This window comes from Mustela nigripes, chromosome 2 (genome assembly GCF_022355385.1).
Source record: "Mustela nigripes isolate SB6536 chromosome 2, MUSNIG.SB6536, whole genome shotgun sequence".
Taxonomy (NCBI): Eukaryota; Metazoa; Chordata; class Mammalia; order Carnivora; family Mustelidae; genus Mustela; species Mustela nigripes.
Genome location: NC_081558.1, coordinates 46,999,836 through 47,020,321, shown reverse-complemented (window position 1 = coordinate 47,020,321; position 20,486 = coordinate 46,999,836). Strand labels below are relative to the sequence as shown.

The following is a 20,486-nucleotide window of genomic DNA, read 5'->3' as shown; positions in this document are numbered from 1 at the left end:
TTTTATTTTTTAAAAAGATTTTATTTATTTATTTGACAGAGAAATCACAAGTAGGCAGAGAAATAGGCAGAGAGAGAGGAGGAAGCAGGCTCCCCGGCGCTGAGCAGAGAGCCCGATGCAGGGCTCCATCCCAGGACCCTGAGATCATGACCTGAGCCGAAGGCAGAGGCTTTAACCCACTGAGCCAACCAGGCACCCCTTTATTTATTTTTAAAGATTTTATCTATTTATTTAGAGAAAGGGACAGAGAGCATGAGGGAGAATGAGCACAAGCAGGGGGTGAAGGGCAGAGGTAGAGAGAGAAGCAGGTTCCCCCTTGAGCAGGGAGCCCGATGTGTGCCTCAACCCCAGGACTCTGAGATCATGACCTGAGCTGAAGACAGATGTTTAGCCAAGTGAGCCACCCAGGTGCACCCCCTCCCAAAATTATTTATTTATTAGAGAGAAGGAGAGAGAGAGAGAAGGGGCAGAGCGAGACAGAATATCCAAATATCTGAGAAGCCTCCCTCTGAGCACAGAGCCTGACATGGGACTCTATCTCACAGCCCATGAGATCAGGACCTGAGCCAAAACCAAGAGTCAAATGCTTAACCAACTGAGGCACTCAGGCATCCTGACAAGGGGTACTTTCTTTTTTTTTTTAATTTATTTATTTATGTGACAGACAGAGATCACAAGTAGGCAGAGAGGCAGGTAGAGAGAGAGGAAGGGAAGCATGCTTCCCGCTGAGCAGAGAGCCCGACATGGGGCTCGATCCCAGGACCCTGGGATCATGACCTGAGCTGAAGGCAGAGGCTTTAACCCACTGAGCCACCCAGGCGCCCCCACGGGGTACTTTCTTAAAGATAAGTTAACAATGTGGAATCTGAAACTATAAAAATGAACTTTTCATATTCTGAATACTCACAAGAGTATAAAAGTGAGTGATAAAAGGGAGTGATAAAAGGCAAAATAATTACCTCAGAAATAGGAGGAACTGTTTTTGATTTTGTGAACTTTCTGAAAGGTCCAGGGGTCCCTGGACCATACTTTGAGAATCACTGCTCCCTTCTAATCCTCATCAACTCTGACTCTCTGGGTATTTTCCTAATATAAACTTCTAAAGAAGCGGGAACAGATCTGGCTAATTCAGCCACCATTCAATAAGAAGAGTCTTTTAGTTATTCAGCAAATACTCCTGGGGACTCCCTGGCAGGATGCTCTCAGAAGTGAGCAAAACAGAACCAGAGTGCATGCACGCATTACTAACAGCCTAGTGCAGCGCACGGACACCCATCCTGGAGTCCAGGTGTCATCTGTTAAACCTGATTTACAGGACTAGCATCATGAAGGAAGCTACCCAGAGTATCAAGTTAGAGAGTGTTAAGGGATTGGTTCCTAAATGAAGGGACCTAAATGAAGGGATGCGTAGTCATCTGCTGGAAAAGCAGGGTAGAGGCATGGGGGCGGGGCGTGCTTCAGGGAGAGGAAATAGCAGAGGAAATGGAGAAGCTGCAGGGAGCCGGCGTGACTGGAAAGGGAAGGTGGAGAAGGTCCCATTGCAGGAAGAGTCTGGAGAGGGAGACAGATGCCATCTGTTAGAACACTCACAGAAGACCATCTTGTCCACTGCTGGCTGACCTATGGAGGCTGCCTTTGAGTCAGGCCCCTGTCAATGGTCCAGTCACCTGGAACCACAGATGCAGGGCGGTAGCCCAAGCCTGAGGGACCCCTCAGAAGGGACTATGCAAGTATGATGAGCACTCCAAGTGGAGTCACGGTCCCCTCCCAAAGTCATTTTCCGCCTCTCATCGAGGCTCCGTTGCCCGATGCACATCCGTCCTCCACTTCGGCAGCCTTGAAGACCTTCTATGGGCTAGTTCGTCCATGCTTGATTTTCAGTAGGGCCACTGTCACAGGAGGTGCGCTCAGGGGGCGGATTTTGAGACAGAGATCAGCAGCAGGGTGTTTGTTAGATAGTGCTTGTGGAGACAACCCTTGTAAAAGGGAAGGACAGAAATAGGAGTGGACAGAAGGAGCACTGACCTGCAAGGCGGTCTCAACAAAGGTCACGGGCAGCTCTTGAAGATGCTCTGTTCCTTCTGAATTGTCCCGAGTTGCAGCCGCTCCAGAAGGAAGCACGGCCTAGGAAGGAAGCATGACAAGGCAAGGCTGTTTTCCTCAGTTAATGCAGTCCCCAATGTGGGGTGATGACAGAAGCCTGTCTTCCAGCCTCATTCCCAACTCCTGGGGGAAGAACCCTTCTTTCCTGAAGGAAGCTCTGAGTGGTGCCTCACAGAGCCCACCACACTTGTGGATCCACTCAGTTAAGAATCGTGATAGGGTTTATGACGACAACAGTGGGCAGGAAGTCAGAAGGACTGAGTTCTAGGGCTGGCTTTCCATAAATTAGTCACACAAAAACTCGTAGGTGCTGACCTGGATCCACTCTGCTTGTCTCCCCACTTTATGCTATAGCCTTTCTATGTCATGAACCCACTTCTGTGCATGTCTCCGTTCTCTTCTCTCAGCCCTCCAAGCTCCGTGCTACTCTGGGGCCTTTGCATGGCTGATGGGAATTATCTTATTTGTGCACTGAGGCTGTTCTCCTCAGTTAATGCAGCTCCATGAGTGTAGGGACTTTGTGTCATCATTCATCTTTGTGTCCTCAGGGCCTGGAACACAATAAGCACAAAAATATTTACTGAAAAAAATCAATAACTGAGGGGGCACCTCGGTGGCTCAGCTGGTTATGTGTCCAACTCTTGATTTCAACTCAGGGCATTCTCAGGGTCAGGGGATCACATGGGGATTCTTTCCCTCCCCCACTCTCTCTGCCCCCCCCCCAAATAAATAAAATCTTTAAAAAAAAAAAATCAATAACTGAGGCCCAGGCAGAGTGGGAGTATGGGTTTGCTGAGGCTCCTGCAAAATATCACAGAGCAGGGGGCTTCAACCACAGAAGTGTATTTTCTCCCAGTTCTGCAGGCTAGGAGTCTGAAATCAAAGTGTCAGGAGGGTTAGTTTCTTCTGAGGCCTAACTCCTGGGTTTGCAAATTGCTGTCTTCCCCATCTGTCTTCACATGGTCTTTCCTCTCTGTGTGTTTATGTGTGTCCAAAGCTCCTCATTTTAGAACGACACCAAGGGCACCTGGGTGGCTCAGTCGGTTAAGTGTCTGCCTTCAGCTCGCGTCATGATCTCAGGGTCCTGGGATGGAGTCCCGCATCGGGTTCTCTGCTCAGTGCGGAGCCTGCTTCTCCCTCTGCCTGCCGATCCCCCTGCTCATGCTTTCTCTGTTTCTCTCTCATTTAAATAAGTAAATATATAATAAATAAATAAAATCTTTAAAAAAAAAAAAAAAGACAGCAGTCGTACTGGATTCGGGCCCACCCTCGTGATCTTATTTTCCCTTAATTACCTCTTGAATGACTCCATCTCCAGATGTAGTCACGTGCTGAGGTATTGGGGATTACGACTTCGACACACACATTTGGGAGGAGGGGCGTATGACACAACCCCTAACAGCCGGGAACACAAAAAAGCCACATTATGGATTTTCTTCTCTCAAAAGCCCTGCTATGTGCCACTGAAGAAGGGAGGAGTTCTGAGTCCTCATGACACCCCAGGTACTGTGCTGGTACTTCACAGGCATAATCTTATCTCTCCTCACAGCCATCGGCTGACGGAGTTAGTACTCTGTTTGACTGGCAAGAAGACAGAGATCTTGAGTACCTGCTCAAGGTCACACAGTGGGCAAATGGAGAGGCTGGAACTTGAACCTAGATTTCCTGACCCTGTGCCTACACAGTCAACCGTTTCTAGAGAATACCTGTTGTTTGTCCTCATGGCCTCCAAACCCTGTGATTTAAATAATTGCTAGCATCTTGCATCCACAAAGCTATAATCAGCTTAATTACATAGTATTTTGTGATGTTCTCTCTAAGTCACCTGTAACCTTCTCCAAGGAGAAGGGAATTATCTGGGGAGAAGGGGGGACAAACAAACAAAAAACCAGAAGCCTAGAAGTTGCCTGCACTCAGGGGAGAGAAGCATGAACAAACATCTTTTTTGCTCCCAGCCTTGTCAAGGCTAATGCTTTGTTCCCCTCCCTGAAACTTAAGCCAAAATCAGAACTTACTTCATTCTCTGTTTCATTAGCTTGGAATAGGCCCAAGATAAGGTTAAAAATCAAAGAGTCTGTGAAAACTGCAACCAATTACCCTGAAAAATATGCTAAGCTTAACAGATTTATTCAACGTTGCTTAGTGGGTGGCTTCACAGGATGGAGGCCAAGATTTATCATCTGCTTGGCTTTGCCTCTGATTATTCATTGACTGGGATGGCTTTCTTACCATAAGCTGATACAGTCTCCCGTCTCGGAGAAAGGGGGGAAAAATACAAAACACCACATTTACTGATTCATTTCAAACAGAATGTTTTTTAAGAGAGACAGACCTGTGGTACTAATGAATATTCCCTGTTTTTCCTTTTGAATTCACAGCAGGAGATTAATGAAAAATTTAGTGAGGGGTGGAGAGGTGCTGGTGGAATGTTCTACTGATTCCATGGGGTGTTTATCCAAACACATATTATAGCTGCCTGTTACAAGCATGCACTGTGTTAGATGTTGTCCCAGATTATCTCATTTTGCTTGCATAAACCGCCTCCCGCCCCGGGAGCTATTCCCATCCCCACTGTACAGATGAAGAAACTGAGTCTTTAGAATTGCATTGTCTAATACGGTAGTCAGTAGCCATGGACAGTTATTGAAACTTACAGTTAAGGTAATTAAAGAAACTCAAGCAAACTCCCCTACGCAGCATGGAGCCTGATGTAGAGCTTGATCTCACAATCCTGAGATCATGACTTGGGCCAAAATCAAGAGCTGGACACCTAACCACTGACTGAGCCACCCAGGTGCCCCATATTGCAATTAAGTTTTAAAAGTCGGTTCTTTATTTACAAGAGCCACATTTCAAGTGCTCAACAGCCATATGTGGCTAGTGGTTACCCCATTGCACAGCACAGATCTAGAACACTTTCATCATCATGAAGACCTGGGTGTGGAGTGACTTGTTCTTTTACTGGACACACTGCCCTAGGATTTAGAGGCAAAGAGACCTGCCCTTTGCTTAATCAAAGGCAAGATTCAAATCTGGCTTTCTCTACTCCAAGTCCAAGTTCCTCCCACTGTCAGAACACAACCTTGGCATCTATGATCTGAGGTGACATTGACCTTGGTTTCTTTGGTAATTCCTTGAACTAAAAACTTTTTTTTGCCCTGAAGGGGTGTGTTGGGAAATTCTAAGAAATGGCCAGCAGGTGGCGTGCGTGTCCTATGTCTCATAACTTGGACCATCTCAAGGCACTGCTAGCAGAAGCCAAGAACTTGTTTGTTTCGACAGAGGACTTGTACAGATATTTCCCCCCAAACAGATAAACAAATGGCCAATAAGCATATGAAAATATGTTCATTGTCATTAGTCTTTGGAGAAATATAAATCAAAACCACAATGAGGTACCCGTTCATACTGGTTAGGATGGCTATAGAAAGAAGGAGAGAAAGAGAAAAAGAAGAAAAGAAAACAACAAAGCAGAATAATAACAAGTGTTGGTAAGAAAGTGAAGAAACTGGAACCCTTGTGCCCTGTTCGAGGAAATGGAAAATAGCACAGCCACTGTGGAAAACAGTGTGGCAGTTCCTCAAAAAAATTAAACAAGAATTGCCATAAGATCCAGATTCAGCGTGGAGGGATATATATGAAAGAATTGAAGGCAGGGACTCGGAGAGATCATTGTACACCAAGATTAACAGTGATATCACAATAGCCAAAAAGTAGAAACAACCCAAGTGTCAATCAACGGATGAATGGATAAATAAAATGTGATACATTCATACAATGAAATATTATTTGGGGGCACTGGGTGGTTCAATCGGTTGAGCATCCAATTCAATTTCAACTCAGGTCATGATCTCAGGGTCGTGAGATGGAGCCACACATAGGACTCTGAACTGAGAGAGGAGTCTGCTTGAGATCCTCTCTCTCCCTCTCCCTCTGCCCCTCACCCTGTCATGTGTGGGTATGGGTATGTGTATGCACAGGCTCCCCCCCCCTCTCAAAGAAAGAAAGAAAGAGACATTATTTGGCCTTTAAAAGGATTAAAATTCTGATACCTGCTACCATATGGATAAATCTTGAAAACATATTAAATGAAATAAACAGAATACAAGAGGATTAATATTATATGATTCCATTTACAGGTGGTACCTAGAGTAGTCAAATTCATAGAAAGTTATCAGGGGTTGTGGGGAAGGAATAGTGAAGAGTTAATGTTTAATGGGTATGAGAGTTTCAGTTTGGAAAGATAGAAAAGACTTGTACACGAATAGTGGCATGTAAATGTACTTAATGCCACTGAGTTGTATACTTAGAAATGTCCAAAATGGTAAATTTTATATTATGTGTATCTACCCACAATAAAATTTAAAAAATAAAATAAAACAAGGGTGGGGCTCCTGGGTGGCTCAGTCAGTTAAGCATCTGCCTTCAGCTCAGGTCATGATCCCAGGGTCCTGGGATCGAGCCCTGCATTGGGCTCCAGGCTCAGTAGGGAGCCTGCTTTTCCTTCTCCCCCAGACTGTGCTCTCTTTAACTATCTCTCTTTCTTGAGTAAATAAATAAAATTTTATAAAGAAAGAAAGAATGAATGAATGAAAGGGCAAAGAACCTTTCTTTTTTAAGATTTTATTTATTTACTCAAGAGAGGGGGGGAGCAAGCATGTGAACAGAGAGAGAAAGGGAGAAGCAGATTCCCTGCTGAGCAGGGAGCCCAATGCAGGACTTGATTCCAGGAGCCTGGGATCATGACCTAAGCTGAAGACAAACACTTAACTGAATGAGACAACCAGGCATCCCAAAGAATCTTTTTCCTTCTTGCAGTTTTCTAGTTGGCATTTGGTTGCTAGGTGGGGAGAAAATCCTCTAAGAGTATAGAAAAAAGGGAAGGGCTACAACCTCAGTGCCATGTCTGGCTCTACCCACATTAAGCTCTGTTGAACCGGGAAAGCCTCCTACTTTCTAGTGCCTGTATGAGGCAGAAAGAAAGATGGGGTAGATAGTAGTCTAACATCCCTACCTCACACCTTTGATGGCCAAGTCCAACTTTGCTTGCAAAGATACTCTCTTTTCCCAAGATGTGGACTTTCAGGAACTCAGAAGATACGTGGAACCACAGATGTCCATCGCTGATGTGAATAGTGACACATGGCCTTTAAGAATTATTCTGGGGGCCCCTGGGTGGCTCAGTTAAGCATCTTCCTTCAGCTCAGGTCATGAGCCCAGGATCTTGGGATCGAGCCTTACATTGGGTTCCCTTTTCAGTGGGGAGTCTGCTTCTCCCTCTCTTGCTCCTCGCCCCACTTGTGTGCACGATCTCTCTCTCAAATAAATAAAATCTTAAAAAAAAAATAATTATTCTGTCCACTGCCTCCCATGATTAATAGGCATGAAATTTAATGCTCCTCCCCACCCAGGGCTCCCTGTTTGTCAGGTCCACAGTAACAGGGGTCCTCATCATTGATATTTTCCTCTCCACCCCCCTCGCCAAGATCCAGTCTGAGATTCACCTGTCCCAGGGTGTAGTGACAAAGGATCTCCCAGCCCTGGTAATTGCTCTTGCTGTGAGATGTGATCCGGGACAGGCATGGGTTGTGAGGCCCAGGGAGGCTCTGGCTGGGATCCCACTTTCAATCTCAGAAACAGAGGACTATTTCCCAGAAAGTTGCTCTCGTTCATGCTCCTTATCTGAGCTCTCGAAACCTTCCACATAATAAAGCACCCACAAAGGATTCTGATCACGGTGGTTCTTGTTTTGTAGGAATCAGTAGAGCTGCGGCCCATATTGGCAGCCACAGATCCCAGAGCAAGACCACAGGAAGCGCAGAATCTTCCTCTCCAACATCACGGTGGTGGCCAGACCTGGGCCTTCCAGAGCTTGCCCATTCATGGGCCACCTTCCCGTGTGTGTCATCCTTCATGGCAATAAACAGGTGGAGCATAAGCAGTGGGGTGATGATGGCAAAGACAAAGTAGACGATGCCAAATGTGAAGGGCAAGTTCATTTCGTAGTTGACAGGCCCCATCAATGATGGTGAGGAAAAGCTGAAAAGAGCAGCATTGGAATTGTCCCAGCTTGACTGGGTCCTGTGTCTGGAAAAGGACATAAATGTTGAGGCAAATCCCAGAATAACAAGGCCACCAGCTGGCAGAAAGGCTTCAGGTCTCCAAATACCATCTTTAAGGAGTGCCTGGCTGGTTCAGTCTGTAAAACATGCAACTCTTGACCTCTGAGTTATGCGTCCAAGCCCCATCTTGGGTGTAGAGATTATTTTAAGAAATAAGAGAAAAGAAAACGCAAAATAAAGCCAAAAGTCATCTTTCTGGATCATGACGGTGAAAGGACAGAGCGTCTGGAATTCTCCAGCAAGTCACGTAACATTGTACCAGCCCAGCAGAGCAACAGACATGGGCACCATCTCTCCCTTCATGTTAGAAAGCCCCATCCTCACGTTCACCAGCACCATGCAGGCATAGGTGATGACAATGACGTGGAATAGCCCCCAGAGGACTGTCCCAAATAGCAAGAGACACCAACACTGAAGATGCCCAGGATCTCTAGGAGCAGGATGACCACAGTTCCAAGGACAGTCACCAAATCCCTCACCAGCTAGATTTTAGCCTGGCAAGTCACATAGGCCTCCTGGGTGATTTCTGTTGGAAATTGGTGTTACCTTGGGAACCTGTGCCATTACCAATATGGAACTTGAGGGGGCGGTAGACATAGCAGATCATACAGAGGGGGAACAAGGCACTCAGAACATAGATGTGCCACTGCCCATATTTCTTCCACTTGAAGCTCACTAGCTGTTTCACTGGGGTCTCTTCCGGGATCTGGTGAGCCCCTTGCTTCTGGGGGAGACAGGGGCTCTCTCCCCAGGAGTTGACCTCTGTGAGGTCACAGAAAGTGGAGGTCAGTGGCCCATAATTCCACGGGATGTGCTTTGTTTTCTGCATCGGATGCTGGAAACTTGCAGTGTTGCCCTCCACTCCAGCCTGCTTGAAGGGGGTGAGACCCTGGTGACTAGGCATGCATGAGGTCCAGGACTGTGGGTGGTCGCTGCACCATCGGAGACAGCAAGCAGCAGGGTGTACATCTGGCAGGCAAAGGTTTGGTTGGGATGGAGCATGAGGATGAGGATGAGCAAGATGGTGTTTTCCAGGGAGTCCTGGGCCCACATGCTGGCTCCGTGTTCCATGAGCAGCCTCACAATCTCCTTGCTGCCCACATGGCCGCCAAGGACAAAGGGTGCTCCCCAAAGTAGATAAGCTTGCAGGGGCTGTGGTGGAAAGCGGTGCCTGTAGCTCTTGCAGAGACGCTGCCCTGTGGGCAACCGGGCCTCACGCCGAGGGCACATTCTGGTTCACGATGGCTGTGTGCCCAGCAGTCCGACCTACAGATGCCTTACCCATGGTGGGCTCCTTGACCAGCTCCCGGGCAGCCTCGGTCAGCACTGTGGCTGCCCTGAGACCGTCCCAGAGGATTGTTGTGTGCAGTGTCATCTCCCCCAGGGCTGCTCCTGTATCAAGTTGCAGGTTCATCCCAGTAGAAGTTTCTTCAGGAAGCGCAGGTCATTTTCCTTGGCTGCCTGAAGGAGTGGAGACTCTTGAATCCTCTTCCGCGGCAGCCTATGAGCCTTGCCCAGATGCTGACCCTAGTCCCGCTCTCCGACCAGCCGGGACACCAGGAGTTTCTGGAGTCGGATCCATCCACGGCAGAGGAGCCCCCATGTCTTTGCCTTCCAGGCACGGATAGGTGATGGAAATGTGGTAGAAGTTGCCTGTCCAGGACTTAGCAGGAGCTGAGGAGGAGGCAGGGTCTGTTTGGGGTCGGGACTGAGAGTGAGTGTATCTTCTACATGACTTGGGTATGCAGCTTGCAGTTTGCAGCTGTGGTGTGTGTGTCTGTGTGTGTGCGCACACACGTGTGAGACCATACACTTACTTTGCGGCAAGACATAGTGTATAGACACCATTGGAATTGTGCATGCTTTCTCTTTCTCTGCTCCCGGCCCCCTCTCTTCACATTCTTTTTCTTATCACTTAGAAACTTGGCAATAAGATGTTTACAAACTGGAAAATACAGAGAGCTACCTTTGAATGTCAACTCCCTTCGCTTCAAATATATCCGCATGTGGATAATTCTGAAATGTACACCTCCAGACAGACCCATCCCAGAACCTCTCTGTATTTATCTGTCAACTTGATACCACACTCGAGCCTCAAAGGGACATTTCAAAATGAATTTGACTGAAAAGAAATTCTCATTTCCTTGACCCTCTGCCTCCCAGACTTGTTCTTCGCGTGCTTCCCTATTTCTATAAATAGCACCATCACCCACACAGTAATTCAGGCCCAAACCCTAGGCGTTGGCCCTTCCGTGATCCCTTTCTTACAGGCATGCACGCACACGCACACACACACACGCACACGCACACGCACACACGCCACAACACGCCACATCACTCTGTCAGCAAATCTTGGTGAAAGACATCTCAAGTCCATTTACTTCCCTCCATCTCCACAGCACCTCCCTCATCCAAGCTGTCACCCTCTTTTGCCTGGGCAGTGGCAATGGCTTTTAGCTGGTCTCTGTGCTTTGACCTTTGTCCTTCTCTAAAATCAAATTAGAACAAGTCACTCCATTTATTATTTATTTATTTAAAGGAAATTCTTAGAATTTATTTTCTTTTTTAAGATGTTATTGATTTATTTGTCAGACAGAGAGAGAAAGCACAAGCAAGGGGGAATGGCAGGCAGAGGGAGAAGCAGACTCCCCGTTGAGGAAGGAGCTGGATGCAGGACTCGATCCTAGCACCCTGGAATTATGACCTGAGCCGAAGGCAGACGCTTAACTGGCTGAGCCTACCCAGGTGTCCCAAGTCACTCCCTTCAGAATGAAACTCAAACTCCTGGAGTTCTTGTAGGCCTACAAGACCCTAGACGGTGTGGTCCCTGCTTGCCTGTCTGATTTCACCTCCTAGAACTCTCCTCTGTGGTCTCCGATCGGTTGTTCCTCATGGAGCTCCTCAAGTACCGCCAGCCCATTCCTACTTCATGGCCTTTGCGTGATCTCTGGTCTTGACTCAGGGTTTATCAGCACAGAGAGGCCTTCCCTGATGACTTTATCTAAAGTGGCCTTCTCCTTCCAGTCCCTAAGCCATCACACTATTTCTATCCTTCAGAACATGTACCCCAATTGTAAAAGACACGGATGCTGTTTCCTTACTCGTTTCCCAGTTTCTTGTTGGTCTCCCACACTACACCATAAGCTCTTCTTCACCACTGGAATTTGAACTCAAATCAAACCAACTCCTAGGTTCCAGTTCCAAAAGAGAAGAAAAAATGCATCCATAAGAACTCAAATATAGGGCGCCTGGGTGGCTCAGTGGGTTAAGCCGCTGCCTTCAGCTCAGGTCATGATTTCAGGGTCCTGGGATCAAGTCCCGCATCGGGCTCTCTGCTCAGCAGGGAGCCTGTTTCCCTCTCTCTCTCTCTCTGCCTGCCTCTCTATCTACTTGTGATTTCCCTCTGTCAAATAAATAAATAAAATCTTTAAAAAAAAAAAAAAAAGAACTCAAATATAGGAAAGCAAGTTTTCCATTGAAGTTGCCCTCTTGTCTTCCTATCTTCAAAACCCCTTTGGCATTTTTGCTCTGAATTTCCTTCAGAACAAAGCTATTCGAAAACTTGACTGTGACATGGTTTGAAATGGGGTGTGATACAGAAATGGAAAAGAGCACTTTTGGGGCGCCGGGGTGGCTCGGTCGGTTGGGCCACTGCCTTCAGCTCGGGTCATGATCCCAGGGTCCTGGGATCGAGCCCCACATCGGGCTCCCTGCTCCATGGGGAGCCTGCTTCTCCCTCTGCCTGCCTCTCTGTCTACTTGTGCTCTCTGTCTCTCTGACAAATAAATAATAAATAAAATCTTTAAAAAAAAATAAAAAAGAAAGAAAAGAGCACATTTTAGAACAGTATTGATAAAATCCAATTTCTTCAAATTAAAAGCATATGTGAAAATATCTCTCACTTTCCATGAACATAGCCCCATCACACACACACATATCTCTTTCACGGATATATTTTAAGTCTGGAGGGAGGTTCACTAAACTGTTAGTAGTGTTTGTTGCAAGGAGATGAGAATTTTCAAAACCCGCCATTAGTCCTAATAGTTACCTCTGGGAAGTGGGATTTCTAAGGGCAGGAAGAGGAAGGAGCAGGGCTAATATTCAACAGGAATGCACCCAAGTGGGCTTACCCACTGGCACAGCCAGTGTTCCCTCTTACTAGACTATGCTCATGCCATACCATCTTTAGAATGTTTTCACTGATACCCAGAGGAGGTTTTACTTTGTTATATTACACACTTCTATATCATTTAAAATTCAGTACAATACAGAAGCATTGATTCAATTCTCTTACCCCAAGCTTATATCACATATTTGACAAACTCTGTTTCAACCCCCTACTGAGCATCCGCTGTATACCACGTACCAAGTGCTGTGGAAGGTCAGAGACGGATAAAACACAATTCCTGCCCCCAAACCTCACAGTCTGTGCCCAAGAATATCACCAGTCAGCTTGATCACTGACCTTGGTCTCAACAATTTGTTCTGAAAACTGTTGGCTCTTTTCAAAAAACAAAATCTTTTTCAACAAGCAAAACCATAGAAAATTCTCTTGGAGGGGCGGGACAAATAAAATGGTGCCTGCCTCTGAAGATTGTCCCAAGAGAATACCAAAAGCCTTTGGAGAAAAAATAGCCAATAAAATAAGTCTTTGGTCGCCAAAAAGGCTTGGATGAGACTATCATTTACCTGCTATATAAATTCTGGCAGAAAAAAAAAAAGTCATTCTCATTTCCTTAAAACTGGAGTTTTTAGTTCTATCACAACCCCTTTTAATTAAAACATTTTTGTTGGCTTTACATTGTCTTCACTATACTGAACTGAAATTCATAGAGAGTACAATACCTACAAAACATTTCTAAACATCAGTACATGGCTCTAAATGTCATGTGAGGAAGAAACAAAAGATAGGATTTACAATACAATATGCATTTCAATATGAAAGTGCTCAGATGATTCAAGAAGGCAGGAGAAGTCAGGTGTTTGCCCCTACTTTTAATGAATAGATCAAGATTTGATAAGAGTGAGACTAATGCACAACAGAAAGTGGTTGACCATTTTGCTTTGTATGTGCTACTTCCAAATAAGGGCTAAAGAAGCATACATAAAATTTCCGCACTTGATTCAGCCATAAGTAAAGCCTGATGCGATTGTGTGGCATTAATGACTCAGATCCCAAGCATGGTACTGCCATTAATGACGTCATTTTCCAAAATGGCAGACAACTCTTAGTAAAATGGTAGAGGCTTGCGTTCATTTATGCAGTAGTATTCTGGGATTAAAGTGGCTATTAAAACGATACCAGTCTTTATGTTTATATGGGAGAAAAAGGGTGAGGATCTATGGTAAGGTAATGAAAAAAAGTTCTTACCTGTTGTAAATGTATGGTGGGACATTTCTTTCTTTCTTTCTTTCTTTTTTTTAAGAGTTTATTATTCATTTGAGAGAGAGAGCACGCACGGGTTGGGTGGAGGGGCACAGGGAGAGGGAGAAGCAAACTCCCCACTGAGCGGGAAGCCCGACCCAGGGCTCAGGGCTCATCTCAATCCCAGGACCCTGGGCTCATGACCTGAGTCAAAGACCAATGCTTAACAGACTGAGTTCCCCAGGTGTAACTCAGTGGGACATTTCAGATCCTCAGCACAGGACAACTCTTGCCCAACAGGCCTGCCTCGCTGTGGTGCCCCAAACCAGTAGGACATGAGACCTTCCCCATCTCCACCTTCACACCCCTGCAATACCTACAAAAACCAAAAGTGCCCTCACAAGGAAACATCCCCCGAGGATGGTACTATCCACTTTGAGGAGCACGTCCTTAAAGTTGCAGCTCTTAGGAGAACTTCAGGTCTCTCAGACTTTATGGGGGGTGATCACTGCAATGCCCATCTGTACTCTACCACCCAGCTGGGAGTCCAAGGGGTAGCAACAGAAGAAATGGCATTAGCTTCAGAAAAGAACAATCCTGCCCTTTTGAGGCTTAACCTCAGGCAGTTGGTGAAACTCCAGCTCCAAAGAGCACACAGTACTGGGGAAACACATAGTGACAGCAGGAAACTAGGCCAACACATGACACGGACAGAGAGGCCCTATGAGACACAATAGGGTGTGCGAGAACAGGAAGGTGAGCTGTGGCCACAGGAATACATAGGGGTGCATGGCAGGATTCTACCCACAAGACAAGGCCCCAGCTGTTGAAGAATCACAGCGTGAGAACACTTCTAGAAATTCAGAGAGAGGCAAAGAGATGAGTAGAGATGATAGAGGTTATTGGTTAAAAATCTGGGCCTTGGGTTTATGTACGTTCAATTCCCAGCCCCTCCGCTGATAAGTCTGACTTTGGGCCATTTGTATTATTTCCCTTTGGATCAGTTTCCTCATCTATAAAATGGGCACTAGGGATAGTCTCTATCACATGGGTGGTTCTGGGCATGAGATGAGATCATAGGTAAGGTGCTTAGCATAGTGCCGGGTGGGGTCCATGAGCTGCTCAAGAGTAGGACTCTCTAGGTTTTTCCCCTTTCTCCCCAAGAGTGCTTGATGCTAAGCAGGCACATATCACCGGAGTTGTATGCACTGACGGGGAAGGTCTTGTAAGGAGGATACAGAGAACAGGAACCAGGTACTGGAGCTGGGGTAGGAAATGGAGACTTGGTTTCTATATGGGACACAAGATCACAGGCAGCAGTACCGTTCACAAGAGGAAACCGGATCAGCCTCATAGCAAGGCTCCTTCAAACACCTTAAACCAATGCAAGGAAGACATCGGCGTCAGCGCCTGGAGGCCGTGGAACAAACAGATGAAAGCCACACCAGCCCACCATGGTGGGAAGGGAACGGAGGGGCTGGACAGCCACTGGGCATCATAATGCACGAGGAGGAGGTCTCAGCCAGACCCAGGAGAGTACTCTGCTGGCCTCCAGACCTGTGGCCCCACCACAGGAAAGGCGGGCCTGCCTTCTCCCCTCTAGGAACTGGACATAGCAAAACGAAACGGGAGCCATACAAAATAAGAGGAAAGTAGGCCAGCCCTGGCTCTTTTCCCTTACCGGCTCCATATCACGTCACTCTTCCCTTTGTGTTCTGGGCTCCAGCCGCACTGGCCATTTCCTTGTTTCTCGAAAATCTGAAGCTTCCCCACCCACATCCCCACCACCCACTCCTTGCCTGGCTAATTGCTGCTCACCAGTCAGGTCTCGGTTCAAACATCACTTCCTCAGAAAAGCTGTCCCTGAACTCCCAGGCTAGGTGCGGGGCTCTCCCACTTTGTTTTACCCTTATCAGTTCTGGCCTTTTGCCTCTTTACATGTCATGCAATTACAGTTAGCGTTGGTGTAGGATTTGGCCCTGTGTCCCTCTCTCCCACTAGACGGGACACTCCTAGGGTAGATGCGACATGGAGTCCATTACCCCGTATCCCCTGCTAGGTAGCCCAGTGCCTGCTACAGGGTTCGCCCTCAGTAGATGTCAGTGGAAAAGAAACTGGATGGGAAGAGGGAAGGAACCCCCAAACTCAGAGTTGGGTTACTGGGTTTGTCCTAAAAGATCATCAGATCCATAGACTAACTCCACTCTTCAGAAAAGCAGGCCACCAACATTCCTGACTGAATATTCATTTTGCAGCAACTTCTCACCCTATTTCAAGGCCTAGCTCACAGTGAAGATTGATGTCATCCTCTCTTCTCAGACGCAAATGACTGTGGTCGCAAATACTCAGATTTATTTCCCTCTCCTCCCCGCTGTCCAGCAACAGGCCGTGAGTGATGTCAGGTAGGCCATCCCTTTGATCTTGTTGGTGAGGAAATCTATTTGGTACGAAATTCCGGACAGAAATGAAAGCTGAAAAATAGATTTCTCTCCACCTCCTCACATCCTCCACTATGCTCCCCCCAACACCACACGAACCAGCCCTGCCGAGCTAACACCCGCCAAACCAGACACCTGAGCACCAGTTTCTGGTTTGTGGGCAAGACATCAGTTTATTTCTAGAGATTTTTTTCAGTGTTTGTTTTTCCTCCTGTATCATCAGTGTTGGGAAGCTCAGATCCTGGCAGGTGCTCACAGGGTACAGGCCGAGAATACTTGGCCTTGGAAGTCCAGCTCTCATGGAAGGCGCAGAAATGGCATGAATCGCTAATTATCCCCTCTGGTCACTGAGACCCCATTTTGAACTAGCAACTAAACTATTGCCTGCTTCACCTATAGGACCCTATCCAATCCTCCCAACAGCTCTATGCGAACAGTTACTTTTATTGCCTCCATTTCACAGATGAGGATAACTGAGGTAAGTCAAAGTAACTTCCCAGACCCACATGACCAGGGAGAGGGGACAGTAGGTGTCAAACTCAGGTCTCTTTGTCCCTGTAGCCTGATCTCTTAAGTGCCACACACACAAACACACATTATTGCAAGAATAATCGCTACTTATACTCATAAATGTTATTGAGTTATTGAGTACTTCCACAGTTAAATTAGTTCCTTAATGGACGAGCAGTAGCATCAATCCCAGTGAGGACAGTGGTAGCTAAGCACTCGATATATGTTACCTGCTGTTGTTATTGTTGTTATATTATTAGCCCGGATTTAAAAATATCATTCTAAAGGGAGGGAGAGGCCATCCCTCTGAAGACTCTTCTCTACTCTTTGGTCTCTGCCCAGAGCCTGGTCCCTGAGGTAGGTGTGTGTGTGACCGGGCCATCTGTCAGTTGAGGTGGCCACGACCCAGTTGCTCAGTTCGTTCCCCCTGGGTCAAGGGTGTACCATCACACGAGCCCCAGAAGCACCCATGTGGGATCTGAGATGCACCCATGAAGGTGGCAAACCCCAGCTTCTATTACCAGTTCCTAGAACTAGGCTGTTTTCCCACGTACAGTCCCGTTATGATTCATACAGAGTGAGAGCTGAATGACAAGTTCAGATCTTTCTTTTTTTAAATATGCTGACCTGAAGAGACCTGGGGAACGTGGATGGGGCATGTTTAATAGCAGAAGACTCCTTTAGAAAACCTGGAGTGACTTCAAAGAGAGAAAAAATTTATACACACACACGCACGCGTGCACACATATATATATATGACTCTCAAAACCAGCTTGTAAAGGCAAACAAAATCCTTTCCTTCATGATTTTTTTAAAACTATGGCAATTCTCAATTATAAAGAAGCTGGCTACCCAGGTGGTAGCCCTCTCAGGAAGGGGGGATGCTAGGATCAGCAGCTCATGTACAGAAGGAAGCAATTCATGCATGGGGGATTGTGGGTGGGGACCATTCAAACTTTGGTTCAAATCTTGGCTCCCCTCCTTATTAGCTGGAAAACTTAAGGCAAGATTTTTAAATTTCTCTGAGCTGATATAAGATAGTCGTGTCCATATCCACCTGGTAGACTTCTCATGGGGTTTAAAAAACACTCAAGTATTTCAAGTGAACAGAGAAAGTAGGGTAGACCAGTGAAGGCCATTAAGTCTGCAGTCAGACCCGGGATAAAATCCCAGTCAACCACCTCCTTATGACTTTGGGTTGGTGGCTTAGCTTCCTTGAGCTTCATTCATGGGAAAGGCATCTACCTCCAAGGGTTGGAGTAAGAATTATGTGCAAAGGTATCAGCAATGTCTTTAACTCCGTGCTTGGCACTTTAAGAAGGCCTCCAAAAAAGGTAGTACCACTTAATATATATAGGCAGGACCAGACCCTGGGCTGTCTTTATGATCTGCCCAGGCTTGAAGTGAATGGCCCAGGCAGGAGCTGGGCAGCGAGCTACTGGAGCAGGCTATGAGGTCCAACATGGCAGAAAGTACTGCATGTCAGTGGACACTTCGGTGCTCTACCCTGAAAGCCCTCCTAAGACCTGCTTGCCCCGTATTTCCACCCCACCAACTGGATTCTTAAGTTTGGGCTCTTAGGACATTTATCAGTGTGGCTATCAGCAAAGGCTGAGGGAAGGGCTGAATTTTAAATTGGTGCCACTATTCTTTAGGGAGATGAGGCTAAAAAAATTTTTGGTAGTGTAAGAGTCATAAGACATTTTGCCTCGACCCTACAGTAATGGAGAGTTGCTTCAAAGACAGCTTGGCCACACTCCTTTTCTAGGTAAATTTAGTCCTGGATATAGTTGCAGATTAGCACACCTGCTCTTTTCTCCTTCACAAAGTGGGCACTCTTCCTAGTTAAAAAGGGATCTTTAGTTGACGTCAGTGAGGAATTCAGTGAGTAGCCAGTTGGATCATGGAAATCCTATTTGTACCAGGACTAATGGTTGATGAACTTCTTCTGCTTTCCCCAAAGGACTTTTTAAAAAACTTATTCTGGGGCGCCTGGGTGGCTCAGTGGGTTAAAGCCTCTGCCTTCAGCTCAGGTCATGATCTCAGAGTCCTGGGATGGAGCCCCACATCGGGCTCTCTGCTTGGCAGGGAGCCTGCTTCCTCCTCTCTCTCTCTGCCTGCCTCTCTGCCTACTTGTGATCTGTCTGTCAAATAAATAAATAAAATCTTAAAAAAAAAAAAAAACTTATTCTGACATTCCACTCTCTAAGTGAATTTGATGGATAAACAGGCAGGCCCAGTTTAGACTTTGGAGTCTAATGTATACCTAATGCCACATTTCTTATCTCTGAAACAGGACAAGAAAACCTGTCTCGTAAGTTTAATGTGAAGATTTGGAACAGTTTTCTTTCAACTCCTCACACTCAGGTCTCCTTTCCTTGGAGCCTGGGGCGGTAGGCACTGTTAGTTTTCTACTCAGCTGTGATTCTGTACTCCTTTAATCTCAGAAACAAGATCCTAGTTTGGTTTGCTCTCCTTTAAGTGGTCAATGTTCTTTGTTTGCAGAGACAGGAGGACTGGCCCCCTAGGTAGTCTTAGGGAATGAATCTTGTTTCATTTAAGCCAGTCCTGATCCTTCTGGCAGACAGGTAGTTTAGACAAGAGTGCATGATATAGTTCTGGCCAAGGAAATGGGGAATAGATATTGCTCAGGAGCCTCTGGGAAGGTTTTCGTTGTTTTTTAAAAAGGGATACAAGACAGGTATGCGTCCCTTTCTACCTCTGAGCATTGTCATCTGTATGCAGTAACTGAAAAAAGGTAGCCATCTTTATTTTTTTTTAAGATTTTTTTCATCTATTGGTCAGAGAAAGAGCAAGCACAAGGAAGGGGAGCAGCAATAGGCAGGTGGAGAAGCAGGCTCCCCACCAAGCAAGGAGCCTGATGCAGGACTTGATCGCAGAACCCTGGGATCATGAGCTGAGCGGAGGGCAGATGCTTAATCGACTGAGCCACCGAGGTGTCCAAAGACAGTCATCTTTAGACCATGAGAGAGTCATCTTACAAAGTTAAGTCAACAAACTGAGAACAGCAGAGCAGAAAACAAAAGGAACATGGGTGTTGGATGATGATGGCTGCCCAGTGAGTTGTGCAGGGAGTTGCCCAGCAACTCCCTGACATTTGGGTTCCTTGTTACATAAAGTAACAAATCTCATTGTTTTAGCCACCTCTGGACAGTTATTGGTGGTCAAATGTATCCTCCAACATGGTTATCACGGCTGTTTGCAATTATTTGCATTTTCGCTTTCTAGGCACATGACAGGCTTGCATTTCCCTACCTACCCCTTTTGACATAAGGGATACATATTTGGTATGCTTTGGTCAATGCAAAGTTAGAGGAAGTGCTATGTCTCATTTCCAGGCAAAGACTTGTATGTGCTAGTATGATTTTCCACACTCTTACCCTGCCTGGGCCATTGCTGAAATATAGATGGAGCCTCCACCAGTTTGGGTTCCCCAGTGACTATGAGGAACAGAGGTTCCTGCAGCAAACATTACACACATAATATGAGCAAGAAATAGACTTGACAGTGTTAAACAATGAAATTTGGGGGTTATTGGTTGCTGCCACCCAATCTAGGCTTTCCTAACAGATACAAACTGATACATTCAAACAAAAGAGTAGAGATTCTGACAGAGAAGGTCATAGGAGGTATACAGATTTACCAACAAAAGGTTAACCTTTGTGCTGTGAAAAGTCTGATTCATTTCTAAATAATTCAGTCTAAGACCAGACTATTGTACAGAATTCTTATCCCCATGCCTTTAAGAATCATGCCTCATCCCTCGGTGGAGCTAGATAGAAAAGCCACACTAGAGATTAAATGAAACAAAGGGCTAGACCCTGTGGGGAGAAGCATGGGAGCCATGATCTGAATGGAAGTAGGGAGCCTGGAAGATGGAGATAAGAAAAGGAAAGTTTCAGAGCGGTCCCTTTGGGCTCCTGGAGT

At 46.3% G+C, this 20,486-nt stretch overlaps 1 pseudogene; it reads right to left on the bottom strand.

Annotated features, from left to right (window-relative positions):
* Nucleotides 1-7,493: 7,493 nt before the first annotated feature.
* On the bottom strand, nt 7,494-11,145 carry LOC132010433 (transient receptor potential cation channel subfamily V member 5-like; annotated as a pseudogene).
* Between the last annotated feature and the right edge of the window lie 9,341 nt (nt 11,146-20,486).